Source organism: Monodelphis domestica, chromosome 5 (genome assembly GCF_027887165.1).
Source record: "Monodelphis domestica isolate mMonDom1 chromosome 5, mMonDom1.pri, whole genome shotgun sequence".
Lineage (NCBI taxonomy): Eukaryota > Metazoa > Chordata > Mammalia > Didelphimorphia > Didelphidae > Monodelphis > Monodelphis domestica.
In genome coordinates, this window is record NC_077231.1 from 321,206,746 (window position 1) to 321,221,514 (window position 14,769).

The window sequence follows — 14,769 nt, forward strand, 5'->3', positions numbered from 1 at the left end:
CAGGACGCGATCCATTGAGCCGCCTCGCCCACAGACCCGTGAAGTGCAGTTTGTCTTGGGGGGGATGACATCCTTTTGATTCACCTGACCATTCCACACACTTGGGGGCAAATAAGCGTGCATTGGTTCTCTTGAGGAGTTTCCCAGTTGGCCATCATTGGGTTCTAAGACCACTCTGGCAATCCGTGGAAGTGCTGCTGGCTTCTGTGGCCGCTGGATTCATCATATTTAGAGACAATGGAAAGGACGCTGAATTTAATTTAATTTTCCCTTTTAGGTTAATGGAACTGAGGCAGGGAACACGATTCAGCAAGTTGATAGAGGAGACTGTCGTCCCAAAGACGTTTTAAAGCTCTAGAAATGGTCTGTCAGCATTTCACCTGTATGTACAGTCTAGAAATGGGCTTCTTCTTTCCCAGATGCTCTAAGAGGCCTTTTCAGGCCTGCTGGAGGCCTGAAGTGACTTTTTATGGTCCAGTTCGAAACCCCTAACAGAAGAGTTGGTCCTGGAAACCTGGTCAGGTAGTTGAGACCAGCTCGGAAAGAGGCACTTTCCATTCCCTTTCAAAATACTAACAGCATCCTGAGTACTTTCTCTGTCTCTCTTTTGATTTCTATGATGCAATAATCCACCAGCTAATGACTACAACTCTCATGGATATGGAATTCCGCATTTTACATCTCTCCCAGGAACACTCTTCTTTGATATCCTGCTGACAGAGTTGTTAGCACAGCACAGGAAGCACATAGTTCTCCACCATAGGAAGAGACAGGAGACAGTGGAACAGGAAACCCTGGGCTCCTTCGCTGTCCTATGATCCATCTGAAACCCTGAGACCCGCCAACATTGTACTGGAGGGATTCCACGTGAACTGGAATGACCTCCAGGAATTGATGCAGAGGGAAAGGAGTAGAACCAGGAGGACATTGTACACAGAGACAGATACATTGTAGCACAACTGAATGTAATTGACTTTGCCACTAGCAGCAAATCAATGACCCAGGACAATCCAGAGGGACTATCCCTAACCCGAAAAAGAACCGTGGGAGCAGAAATGCAGAAAGAAAAGATAGGATCCATCATGGTTTGATAGGATTGGGGTTTGATGTTAAAACACCATTCTACTGCAAATATGAATAACATAGAAATAGGTTTTGAACAGATATATGTATAACCCAGTGGGATTGCTTATCAACTCTGGAAAGGGGGAGTAAATGGGGGAGATCATGAATCATGTAGCCATAGAAAAATATTCTAAATTTTAAAAAAATTTAAAGAAAGCAGACAGGCCTTTCCCATGACCTTCATTCACTATAGCCTTCTGCTTTGATTCTAGAGAAAAACATCAAATCAAATCTGCGTATCACTGATTTCTTAAAAAATCAAAGCTCTGCAATCCCTTCTTTTGTCCAGAGGAAAATGCATAACCCTTTTAATTGCTCTTGGATTCTTCACTCACATCTAGGGCCATCTTTGTGTTGTTGTTTTTTCTTGGAAATGTGGTTAAAGTATATATTGTGATTTCATAGTAGTTACTTTAGATAAGGGATCCTTAAGTACAGAGTTGTTGAGTTAACCAGGAAGCCAAGTAATGCCATGAGTTTTGCTTTGCCTTTCTTGAATTGCTAGATCTTTGGTGCCTTAATTTCCACAGTTCATCTGGAACTTGTTAGTAACATTCACCACTTGCAAGAATGGATCCTTTATAAGGCAGAACCAACCGAAAAGGTTAATATTTGACCAAAAAGGAGTCCTGGCTAACTGTTTCCGAGGTCTCAACAGGACCCATTCCTTTCCTGGTTAACAATGAAGAGCTTCTATATGAGTGAGCTGGAATCATCTTTCCCTTAGAGCAGCTGCATGCTTAGCTGCAAGCAAATTGGAAGAAGGCAGATGAATTGATTGGCTCACTAAAAGGCCTGACATTGGGACCTTTTTTTTTTTTAATGGTAAAATGGTTCCCAATAGAAAACATATATAATGTAGGAGAAACAGAGGAAGAGAAGATCAAGAAAATTGAATGCTCACTATTGATCAATTATTCAGAATCAATTCTGCTTGGCCAAGGAAAGAATGTTGTCCAGAAGCCAAGCCAAACTCCAATGAGCCCACCGATTAATTATGGTGTGCTCATGGAGGAGGTGGAAAGGGAAAGGGCGGGGTGCTCCAGCCTGGTCTGGGCCCTGCCACTCATGAGATAGAAAGAAGGGGCGGTTCTTGTAGCCCTGTTCTAAGGGGAGTCGGGTCCCTCGTCGAGCTTTCTCCCTGGACAGAAGGAGCCGCCGCATTCTAGGAAGCGTCAACCCCTTGCCCAAGCGGGCCCAGGAACTAGGCAGCAGGACTGATAGTTCATCCTGAGACCTCAGACATATCATACGGGCTTCATTCAGACAGTCTGGTCTGAGGTCACAGGAGATACCTGACAGGATTCCCCCTAACAGAGAGAATAGGTACACACACATGTGCACGCACTCACACACACACACACACACACACACTCACACATTCACACTCACTCACATGTGCTCACACTCACTCACACACATGTGCACACACTCACACTCACACATTCTCACACTCACACACACTCTCACACTCACACACATGTGCTCACACTCACTCACACACATGTGCACGCGCTCACACACATTCACACACTCACACTTACACTCACACACATGTGCACACACTCACACTCACATTCACACACTCACACACTCACACTCTATGGCTCGTCCCCCTCCCTCCTGCGACTCCTCTGATTCCCTGGGCAGTGTGGAAGTTCTTCTCCCTGAGGGTCATCAGCCTCTTCACTTGTGAATTATTGAGGCGTTCTAGGGCGGCCTGAGGGCTTACGTGGGGCCACCCAGGGGTCTTAGGAGAGGAGGAACCCGAAGCCGGCCCTCCTGACTCCCAGCCTGGCGCTCCATAGGCTGTCTCGCAGGCAGACTCTGTCCCTGCCTCCCCACCCTCACTCCTCCCTCGATGTCCAGCCTCTTCTGCCTTTTCGCCAGAGGCCAGCGATGTGACGTGCGTCGGTCCAGCCTGGTGTGGCCGCTCTGCTCGCAGTCCTCGGCGCCCTCCCCGCCCGAACGTCGCCCAGGAGGGGAAGGAGGCGCCCCGCCAGGCGAGGGTCTTGTCAGCACAGCCGACCGTCCCCGAGCTGTCATCAACAAACAGCTGACGAGACAATGACAATAATTAGCACCGCGCTGATGGGCCAGAGAGCCTCACAGTGATGTTTCAGCTACAGTGAGCTGGGCGAATGCCAAGCCGCGCACGTGGCCCACATCCGCGAGCGCTTCTCCTCCCCTCCCGGGGTGACGGCGCTCTTCCTGGGCCCCTGGGATGGAAGAGGAGGAAAGCAGGATCTGGAGAGAAAACGCGCCGGCCTCGGCGGCTGCGCCATGATGGCGATCGTCCTGCCCCCAAAGGCGCTCCCATCGCTGGCAGCAGGGCTGGCAGGAGCTCTCTGCATTCAGAATGCCGTCGCTGCCCCCACGGCCGGCCTGGGGAGTCGGGGCGCCCCCCCCCCGGGCTCTTCTCGCCCTGCACGCACCAAGCGTTTCCTCCTTGGCGGGGCCCTCTTCAGCGGGTCATCTGTGCCCCCGTGAGGCTTCCGGCAGCCCCGTTTCAGGCTTCAGCCACCCGAGGGCCCGACGTGGCGTGTCTACACAGAGCTCTGGGTTTTCTGCATGCGTTCATGGTAGGGACAGGAGTGAGGAAATGGTTTGATCTCTATTAAATCCTGGAAAGAAGCGCATCGGAATGTATTCACGCCCCAGGGAAAGTGGGCCTGTTTGTACCGGCCTCTCCGCAGACTCTCCGGCCGTTCGTCTCAGTCTGACGCCGTCTCTACACTGGCAGGACGGAGTGCGGCCTTGCCAAAGCGCCGAGCAGAGGGGCTCGGAGGGCCGGGACGGCGGCCTCCCTTTGCCAGTGTAGACGGCGCAGGAGAAGCCAGGAGGGTGGGATGTGGAGCAAGCCGGGCCGCCTGCTTCTCGGGCATCACACAGGAAAGGCCTTCAGGTACAAACAGGGGAATCTGGGCCGTTCGAGTCCGTGCGTGCCGCAGAAGCGCTCCGGGGTCAAAGCCAGGCGGCTGGAACACTCGGTGGCCCGGGAGGCTTTGGGGGGTCGCTTCGTTCTCCTCCCTCGGGGAGGCCGTGCAGAGCTGAGCCTCCTCCCGTGGGCCGCGGAAGCCAGCACGCTGCGGGAAGGCCCGATTCTGGTGCTCCAGCGCGTGGACGCCGCCTGTCGCGGGCCCGTTAGCTGTGCAGAGAGCTCCGTCCTCGGGAAGCCTCTGAAGCACTTGGCTCGCTTTCCTGCCCATCCCAGGGCTCCCCACAGCCGAGCTGCCCAAAGGAAAGGCCGGAGGCCTCTTGCCCCTCGCTCTGCGAGCTCTCGCTCCGGGGTGTCCAGCGTCTCTCGTGCTGCCCTCTGGGGTCATCTTCGCTTTGGCTGCCAGGCTGGGACAGCCCCTCAGGAAGGGAAAGTAGGAAAACCCTTTGTTCGCTCAGGAAGCCGAGCCGGGGAAGAGGCGGAGGCAAGGACAGTGAGGCCCCGCCCTCCCCCATCTTCCCAGGTCCAAGAGCTACAACCGGATACGGAAGTCGGCACTCTGTGAGTCAGAGGTGAAGGGATCAGCGTGGTGAGCCCAGGCGATCGGGGTCTCAAAGGGAATGTCCCCAGCAGCCGCCTGGCGATGGCCTTTGGGTCTCAATTAGCACATAGAATCAGTGTGGTGCGGTCAGTGCCTCTGGTCCAAGGTCCTTCCGGGTCTTAATCTCTGTCTACAAGGTGCAAACTCCAAGAGAATCCAAGGGGCAGAAGGGGTCCCCCCCAGGGGAAGAGACAGCTTCAAGAAAAGTGATGTCAAACTGCCTTCGAGGATTTGGAGTGAGCCCTAGGCCGGGGCAGCAAGGGGAGAGGAATGGGACCAAAGGGTGAGAACACCATTTCATTTCCTGCTCAAAATATCCCGGAGAGGTCGACAAGAGAAAGAGTTCCCCGAAGAGAAACCCAAGCTTCTCCCTGGGACGTGGGACATGCAGAAAGTGGGGGGCTTGGGATCGAGAGGCAAATCTTACTGCCTCAAAGTTCTTCTGTCTGCTGTTCTGTTCTCTTCATCCAGTTTAAGTGTGGAACCTGCCTTCATTGCTCCGTAATTAATTAATATTGATTATTAGACTCTGCAGAAAACCCATCAACAAATGGGTGCCTATGTGGAATGTTCGGTTCTGAAAGCCTCCGTGCCAGATGGTTCTTGCTGCTTTTTCAGCCGGCTTAAAGTATCATCGATGCATTAGAGACTATTACCAAAGGTTTTACACCAGAAAAGTGCTGTGCAGATCCAGATTGAATGCTATTGCTGGTGGAAAGCCAAAAAGGGTTACAGACTGCTAGAAAATAACCTGTTGTCATCATTTCGACCAATAGCACAGAAGGCTCCTCGTGGACCAGGTCAGCTGGCTTCATCCCAAAGGCACACTGGCCACTTGCATGGCCTCCACTGGGAAGCAGACGGGGCGCTGCCCTTCCCTGGCTTCTCTCATTGCTTTCTCAATAATCTCAGCCCCTCGCTTTGCTCTAATGAGGAGCAAACCTCTTTCTCGAGGGGGATTATGTAGCCCTCTGAGGGAGGCAGCTTATCGTTGGAGCTCATCTGCGTCAAGCAGCACGGCCAAGGTCATGGAAAAAACAGAACTTGAATCCAGCGCTCTCTTGAAGCCGCATTTGTGCCACTGAAATCAGAGGGAGCCCAAGTGTCGGAACAAGGCCGTGGCCAAGCCATCGGAAGGGGATTGGGGAACTTCCTCAAAAGTAATCACTCCCGTTCAGTTCACGAAGTATCGATTGAAGAGCTGCTCTATGCCGGGCCCAGCGCTAGATGCTGGGGATCCAGAGGTTCACGCGCACCGTCACACACTCCTCCGTACTTATTCACTCCCAGGATGCTGCTTTCTCACTCACACAAGCTTCCTTGGGAAGGGGGAGACCACGCACACAGGGATAAAGACAAAGCATTTCCCAAGTCACGGGGAATAAGCGGGGCCCTGGGAAAGGTCAGGGCCGTGAGAGTGGCCATGTATGTGCCTCCATGTGTGCATGTGTTGGGGAAGGCTGCGGGGGGCGAGGCTGGGTCAGGAGGTGCTCCAGGAGGTGGCCCTCTCCGGGGGAGCCTGGGGACGGGCTCCGATCCAAACTCCATAACTTGCCTGCACCCCACTAAAAGGACAAAAAATAGGCGTGCTCGTGTCCTCTGCGGATGCTTCCGGCTGCCTGCTCCTCGCCGCGACTACGAGGGAGCAAAGTAACCTTCTATTGACCCATTGATGGGCCACCTTGTTCCGAGGGCGCTGGCCAAGGGCAGCCTTGGAGAGGGTGGACAAGGGAGTTGCTGAAAGCTGGAGGCTCGCTCGGGGTGAAGGGCGGGAGCTTCCCGCAAAGCCTTTCTGCGCGGTCCTTGTCCCCAGGGCCGCTGACAAGGGAGCGCTTCTGAGCTCCAGTGGCTCACACCCCAGGACTCTTCTCTTTCTTCTGGGCATGCCACCAGCATGAGCTAATATGTAGCTCAGGGCCCTCCGTCGGCCCATTTCCGTAGGACCAGGATAGGCTGATGTTGGGAGATGCTTCTCAGCCGTCTCCTAGCTCAGCTCGGTGGAATAAAGGCAGTCTGCACGTGGGGCAGCTTGGAGCTGCCCTGGCAGAGACCCCACTGAAATGGGATCTTCCACCTTTACTAGCCCTGCACCCTCCCTGCATTTAAACAAACAAACAAATAAATGGAGGAATGAAAGAATGAACAAACAAATGAATCAAATAAATAAACAAATGAATTCTTAATTTAAATTTTAAAAAGGAGTCAGAAATAGCAAAGAGGATCTTTTCCAAGAAACCCACAGACAGTATCGGTGGGTCACAGGGTCACAGCGTCAGACATGACTGAATGGCTGAACAACAACATGGCAGCTGAAAGCCCTCCTTTCACTGGGATTAATTCATCCGGAATCAGGACCTACCGATAAATGTGGCTGAAGTCAGGCGTTGTGTTTGGGGGGTCGCTGTCCCGAGCCCAGGCCGGGAGGCACCAGGGAACTTCCACTCCTTTGACGGGGCCCCTCTTACTGAACACAGGAAGAAGCTGAGCCGCACGAAGGCGAAGGTCAGCAGTGATGGGGCAGGCAGAAGAGGAAGCTCTGCCCCGCCTCCCCAAGAAGCTCGCTGTGCCGGGGGCCAGTCTTGTTTGGGATAAGCAGGGAGGGAGGAGAGAAGGAGAGGAAAGAGGGCGAGGCAGAGACGGAAAATGAGGGCGGAAATGGGGACAGGCGTGGATGTAGGCAGAGGCAGTTCCGCACACGTACCGACAGCTGCATCCACTCGGCCTTTCTAACGATCTGCCCGTCCCGGTAGCCTCCAAGTCTCTCTTAAGTGAGAGCGGGCAGGAGGTCTGGACCCAGAAAGATGGTGGAAAGTCTTTCTCCAGAACCTCTCGCTAGTGACACCTGCACAGCTATGTGTGTACATGTACAGACGTGTCCGTATACACGTATGCGCCCTTCCTTGGCCAGTCACAGATGGGGCCCTCCGTTTAGTAGGGGAAAGCCCTTCTCCTAGAGTGGAGCTTCTCTGGTGATCTGAAAGAGGTCGGGGTGGCGGGGCACAGCCTTTCACCTCCCCAGTATCTGGATAAGGCAAAACTTGAACCCAGGCCGTCCTGACCGCAAGGCCCACTCTCCTTCCATGCGCACCCTCTGCCTCGGCACTGGCCACTTTGCGTATCGAGTATTATGAATCGGAGTCTTCACTGGGACGATGCGCAGATGATTGCTATGGATTTTCCAGTGGGGCCAGGTGGAGAGAGGGACGGCGAGTGGACATATTTCATCACCGTGTTCATCACCATAAATCAAATTGCCTGTAGGATTTGCCTTTTTGTTTTGGAAGAACAAGCTTTTTTATTGACTGTCTTTCATAATTAATAGCATTTACTCTGTGAATCAGATGAGCCCGCATCTGCTATCCTAAAGCATTCATGTAAGATCATTTTTAAAAACTCTAAATGACCTTGACAAAAACGAAGGATCAATAATGTACTGATTCGCATTATCGCCGGCACACTAGTGGATGCTCCCCCTCCCGAGCTTCCCCTGGTGCCGTCTCATGGAGGCTCAAGGCCCTTGCCGCCTCCTGGAGAGGCCATTTCCCAGACCCAACCAGATCCTCCTGGGATGGATGGATCCAGCCATCCCCATGGACTTTCTGGGTGTTTCTTTCATCCATCCATTTTATGGCCTGCCTGTTTATTACCAGACAGCTACTCATTATCGAGGAAGAAAGGCTTTGGGGTTTGATTTGATTTTCATTTTATCAATTCATGGGAGAAGAAGCACCCATTGGTGCCAAGAGAGTGACCGAAAAATGAAATAAAATGGGTGCTCTATAGAGAACCCTAGAGGGACCCTCAAACCCCCTCTCCTTCCTCCATTGCTCTGGGCCCTGCTGGTAGCAGAAGGTGGGAAAGGCCAGCATGATAGTAGTGCATGTTAGGTCTGAGAAACTGATGCGAGAATTTAGTTTTGAGGTTGGTACGGAAGGGTTCAGCCTTTCCCTTTTAGTTTCCAAATTCTGAGAACAGAACCTTAATACACGACCGATCACTTCTGCTCTAAGTGGAGAACGTGAATGTCTGTAGTCTTAGATTAGGAAGAGTTAGTCCAAAATAAATGGAATCAAAGAACAAAAAAAAAGTTTGCTTAGTGTAGCCAAGAGGGGTACAGGACAAATGAGCTACAATTAAGCAGAGGACAATTGAGTTTGACTCTAATAGCAAAGTCTTTAATGATGCTTTGATTCAGATAAATTTGATTGAGAAAAGAGTCCAACGAAGTTGTCGAAAGCCATCTCTTCAGTCACTTAGAGCTGGACAGGACAAAGTTAATCTGCTGAAGGAGAAAATTGGAGCCTTGGAAATGGACTAAATGACCTAATTGATCTTCTTTTCCATCACTGATTTTCTGGGTACCACTACGAATTAAATGAAAAAGGTTAATTTTTGCTATTTAAGATGAAAAGAGATGAAATGAACGTACAAGTACTTACATTTTTTATCCCCCTCCTGGCCATGTCTAGAGGATGGAAACAGCAGAAAAAGACTGCTCTGTGTTTGCCAGGCCGCTGTAGTAACCAGATAGCTTCCTATTCAGGGACGATTTGCATTTGTCAAGATCCCAGAGAACTGAGAAGGGGATGTAAAGAAAGAGAGGTTTGGGGAAAACAGTAGGTGGGGGCTGATCATTAGAGAGGGCTGGACCAATGGGAACGTGCACTCACTCCATCTTATTCAGTTTTTTTACCTTCCCTGAAATCAGATAGTGAAGGATGTCTTTTCCTTGATATTTTCACATTATTTTGTTTTTGAAAATGTAGTCTTAAAATCTGACCATTGCAAAAGGTCTCTGGTTATGGGAGTCTAGTAAAGAAGCACTTAACGATATCGGCACTCATGGCCACCTAGGATGCCCCGTAGGACCGATATCCGCACTCATGGCCACCTAGGATGCCCCGTAGGACCGATATCCGCACTCATGGCCACCTAGGATGCCCCGTAGGACCGATATCCGCACTCATGGCCACCTAGGATGCCCCGTAGGACCGATATCCGCACTCATGGCCACCTAGGATGCCCCGTAGGACCGATATCCGCACTCATGGCCACCTAGGATGCCCCGTAGGACCGATATCGGCACTCATGGCCACCTAGGATGCCCCGTAGGACCGATATCCGCACTCATGGCCACCTAGGATGCCCCGTAGGACCGATATCCGCACTCATGGCCACCTAGGATGCCCCGTAGGACTGATATCGGCACTCATGGCCACCTAGGATGCCCCGTAGGACCGATATCGGCACTCATGGCCACCTAGGATGCCCTGTGGACACCCATCAGAATCACTGTGGCTGTTGGCGATAAGTCGTTTTTCACCTCACGAATCTGAGCCAACAGCAAACCATTGCGTGGCTCGTCAGATAACAAAAGCATCGAATTAAGAATACTTGAAGTGGCAGTTGTGGGACTCTTGGCACCCACACACAAAGGGGAGCCCACTTCTACACCGTCTCAAAGGAACCATGGCCAAGCACCGCTTCATTCCTTGGGCCGCGGCGAATTCTGTGCGCTTGGGAGGGGCCCCTTTTTGTGCTTTCTTTGCCGGCACCAGATCCTGGCTGGCACCTTGACCCCATGCCTGCACGAGGTCTTTTTCTCTTTTCTCTTTCCCCTTCTGACTTCAGGTCCGTAGCACGCGTCTCCCTGCAGGGCAAGCATTCCTATATGTGCTCGGGCCTGCCTTGTTCCCTGCTCTCCCTGGAGGAGCATGACCTTACCAGGAAGAGTCTGCCTTCCTCCGCCTTACCTGGGCTGGAGCGTCGCCGGACTGGGGGGAGGGGGGAGCTCGGGGACGCCTCCCATTGGAGGGATCATCTTTGCGGTGCGTCTCCAGGAGAAAAGAGACTTTGGACAGGAGGATCCTTCCGGGAAGGCCCTCTTTGCCGGTCTCTCCCTCATCAAGAATTTCTTTGGCTGAGAACCAGGGCAGGACAGAATGGTTCGAGCCAAGCGTGTGACGGCCCAAGGAAGAAAGAAGCACCGATGGGCTCTGAGGGAAAGAAAGGCGGCCCGGCACGGCCTGGGGAGCTCCGGAGATCCTCTCCTCCGGCCCAGTGACTGGCGGTCCGACCTGAGCAGTGAGGGGAGCTCCAGGCCTGGAGCGGGCAGACAAGTGAGCACACGCAGTAGCGGCAGAGGGCGCTGCCTTCGTGAGAGCCCCCCATAGTCACGACGTCACCTCCTGATCCTGTCTTGTTTAGCGAAACCAGTTGGGGAACATTGGCGAGGAAAATGGCATCCCAGCGCAGCTGACCTCCAGATTGATGAATCTCGTTGCCGTCTCTGATGCCCGGATGTGAGATGCCCCCCTTGGGTGGCCGGCGGCCTCTGCTCCCGTTGGGCTCAGTGCTGGAAGGGAATGGCCACGCGTGGCCCGGAGTCCCGTGTCCTCCCGGGGTAGAGAGCCGTCCCAGGTAAAGCGGGCTGTCAGGCCCCCCTACCTTGAACCAGGGTGACTGATGGATGGGGCCCATTTAAATGCTCCAGCGAGAGCCCAACTAGATAACGAACTTATTAGGACTCTCCCAGGATTATCGGTTGTCCCGGAGGAGCGCCGCAAGCCAGAGAAAATCCATCTCTCCTGGCCAAACAATAGCCGGAGGGCTGCCTGCAGGTATTGATTGACTTTCGGGGCCATTTAGGGCCTAATGGCCGGGAGAGGCTCAGCGCTGTTTGCTTTTCTGCCAGCATCGACCAACAGCCGCCCTCTTTTACAGGTTGCTGATTGATTCCGCTTAGAGGAATTAGCCGTGATTTATTTTGGAGCTGAGAGCGGCTCCCAAAGACCTTCCCGCCGGCTCCGGAGAGGAAATGGGAAGTGGAGCCGCTCATGGACAACGACTGCTGGGAATCGATGGGGAGCCCGGGGGGGGGGGGGGGGGGGGGGGGGGGGGGGGCGGAGAGGCGGGGGCGGGGCCAGGAGAGGCGGGGGCGGGGCCAGGAGAGGCGGGGGCGGCCCGGACTGTCCCTTCCTCTCAGCTCCGGGATCAACGCAGATCAGCGCAGCCCCGCACCTACACAAGATAATGGCGCCCACGGCCAGCGCACTTAAGGGTGGGATGGCTGAAAAGTCACTGATGGCCGGTGGCCGAGGCCCCATGCGGCGGCCCCTCACGCAGAGAGCTGACAGATGAGGCAGACGTGAAAGAAGTGCGTAAAAGCCCCAAGAGCCAGAGTGGCCGATCGATCGTTAAACAGAACCTCCCTCCCCTCCCCCCCCCCAGGTCTCTAGTGATGGTGGCGAAGCGTGGGTGGGGAGGCCGCAGGCTGCAGCCCTCCCTGGGCTGGTCTTGGCTGGGCTCCTCTTGGGCCCACATTCTTCCGCCTTCTTAGCGCCGCTTCCCACATTCATCTTATGGGAAAGGGAGCTGCTGGCAGCCAAGCAACGAAAAGCCGTGAGCCAGGGGCGCCCCTTTGCTCCCGCTCCTCTGCTGACCTCAGCGCACAAGGGCTTTATGGGAAATGGGGGGTCCCCAACCTGCAGCCCACGCGCGCCCTCTTTCTGTCCCTAAGTCTGAGCTCCGGGTTGGTGCAGAGGAAGCAGGACGAGATTCGGAGTCCTTGGTGGGGGAGGGGGAGGGGAGCGCCGAGACAGGGCGGGGCAGCGGCTACATGGAGGGCCGAGGAGACTGATGGGATCCGGTGGGCATCAGAGGCGGCAGAGCTCTACGGAGAGGGGAGGCTTCCGTGCAGATTTGCGGGGCGGCTGTCGCTGCGCCTCTGTGGGCTCGGCCGCACCTGGGTTGGGCCACGTGAGACTAGATGGTGTTTAGGCGGAAGAAATGAGACCGTCTCGGAGGAGAATCGTCTCCAGAGGCCGCACTCGGGGGTCCGTGGAGGAAGGGGCTGGCGGTGGGCCAGCCGTCCAAAGGTGCCGCTGCCAAGAGCGCTTGACTCGGGGGCTGGGCCGGGCGCAGGGCCAAAGGCGAGTCCAGCCCGTTCCCCGATGATTCCCCTTTAATCGTCTCTGACTTCCGCTTTTGCTGGTGACTCCGAGGTGGCCTTCCCTCCTGCCACCCGGCCCGGCCACTGGGGCAGCGCGCGCCGGGGGGGGGGGGGGGGGGGGGGGGGGGGGGCTGGCCAGGGGCTGGCCAAAGAAAGGCTTCTGTTCTTCAGATCCCTCTTAGTAGCCGGACGGCACCCACAGTTCTATCTCACGAGTGTCCGGTTTCAAAGCTCCGCCAGGAGCCCCGGCGGCCCTTGTTCCTCTCGGGCTTCGTCCTCCCTTCTTTCTGCCCCTTCACAACATCTCATCCTATTGGGAGGCCCAGATTGGCCATGAAGAGCTAGAGGTGCCCCAGAGACCTCCACTGCGGGTGCCACTTCTGCAGGAGCCTGGGCTGAAAGCCCCGCAGCTCCCTGCGTCCTGTTGGTGCCGGGGCTCGTGTCAGCTCCTCGTCATCCTGGGCCGGAAGAGAAGGAAGCATGAGAAAGGCGTGATCTGCTGAGGGGCCCAGAGCAGCCCCCCTCCCCCATCCCAGGTTACGGGCGGGGCTTCTTTTCCTTTTGTCTTGGGGGTTTAAATGGAGACGCTCGCAGAGAATAAGCATGGAGTTCACTGCAATACAGTCTCTTTTTTCCCCTGAAAGTGAAATGTGGGAAGGAAAGAAAACAACAGCTGGTGGAATCCATTAGCAAAAGCCAGAGCGCAGTCATGAGTAGAATGCAATATGGCGTCACAGTGGGAGAAGTCTAGGGAGGGAAATGGGGGGCAAGGCGGCCCTGGTGAAGGAAGGAGCCCAGCTCGGGTGCTCGGACAAGAACCCCCAGTGGACTCACACGGAGCCGACAGCGAATGAAAAACTCGGACCTTTTCCAAACAAACCGTGGCTTAGCCCTCCTACACTACCCGTCTGAAGCTAATTTTCAGAAGAGACGATTCCCCTTTCAATTGGGAGCCTTTGCAAATAATGGCCATCTCTCCTTGAAAGCCTTCTCAGAGCATCGACGGTGATCAGTGCTTTGTCCCGTCAATGTCTGCCTGCTTCATAGTTAGCTAATTAAATCCTGTGCCATACACAGAATCCATTCCAAAGAAAGTCAATAAACACTAACAGCTTGTTAGTACACAACTTATGGCCACCTAACATGACCTTGGTTTCAGGTGGACTTAGTAGTTCCTCAAACAAATCCTCCCCAGAAGCTTTAGACTAATCCAGACAGGAAGTTCTTGCATTAGAAGCAAAGATTCAAAGATTTCCATTCATCAATCAGTCCCCTGGAAAGCACTAAAGACTCCTTCGACCCCATCCTTCCTCCTCTTCCCACAAATCATCAGTGTGCTCAGGCAGAGAAAGGAGAAAGAGTGGGTGGGACCAACATATCATCTTCTAATTCCTTTAATGAACTTCATGATGGATCAGCTGCAAATTGGACTGCTAACAGAGCGGATGTACAAACTCAAAGATCGGTTCAACCAAGACAGTCGTGTACCTGCTTCAGGCTTACAGATGAAGGGAAAGCTTTGGAAGGTCTCACCCAAGGACCACAGTTTGAAAGCAAACACTCTATGAATTCAGCCAAAGCAGGAAAGAAAATGAAGTGAGAGAAATGAGCTACCAACTGCAAATGTGGAAAATTCCTCAAATGATCTCATAGTGTCATGAGAAAGTATGAAAATTCCTGTGACAAGATGGGTGACAATTCTCTTGCAGAAGCCCTGAGAGCTGAGCATGCATCCAGCTGTCTCCTCTGCATTCCACACTTCCCTCCACAGCATTTGGTCTTATTTTTCACTTTTATTTCTTTCATTTTCCCTCTTTTGTTTTCTGGCCAGCTTTTAAAAAAACAAAAAGAAAGGGACAAACCTTCCTTCTTTCACCAGGATGTACAAAGACTTATCATCAGAGCGATGCCTTTTTGGTAGAAATGTCAGCATTTCTCTGAAATTATCATGACCATCAGAGATAGTGAAAAGGTACTTCCTCTCTACTCTTTTGCAGAAGGGACTGCAGGTCTATAGATTACATATTATCTGATATTAGGGTTAATTTGCTTGAACTCCCTCTTCCTTTTCTTATTGTTCATTATAAGGGATAGTTAGTGATGGAAAAACAAAAGTTATCACAAAAATATATACATATATATAGGTATTTTGAG

General features: G+C 53.2%; 1 protein-coding gene and 1 long non-coding RNA gene across 8 annotated transcripts in view; one reads left to right on the forward strand and one right to left on the reverse strand.

Annotated features, from left to right (window-relative positions):
* DGKB (diacylglycerol kinase beta) overlaps positions 1-14,769 on the forward strand; it is a 643,039-nt gene that overhangs the window by 433,506 nt on the left and 194,764 nt on the right. The window lies entirely within an intron of this gene.
* On the reverse strand, positions 8,818-11,561 carry LOC103104520 (uncharacterized). Its single transcript, XR_474221.3, has 2 exons — positions 9,104-11,561; positions 8,818-9,028 (listed from the first exon to the last, which is right to left on the reverse strand). It is a non-coding gene; the product is annotated as an uncharacterized LOC103104520 (long non-coding RNA).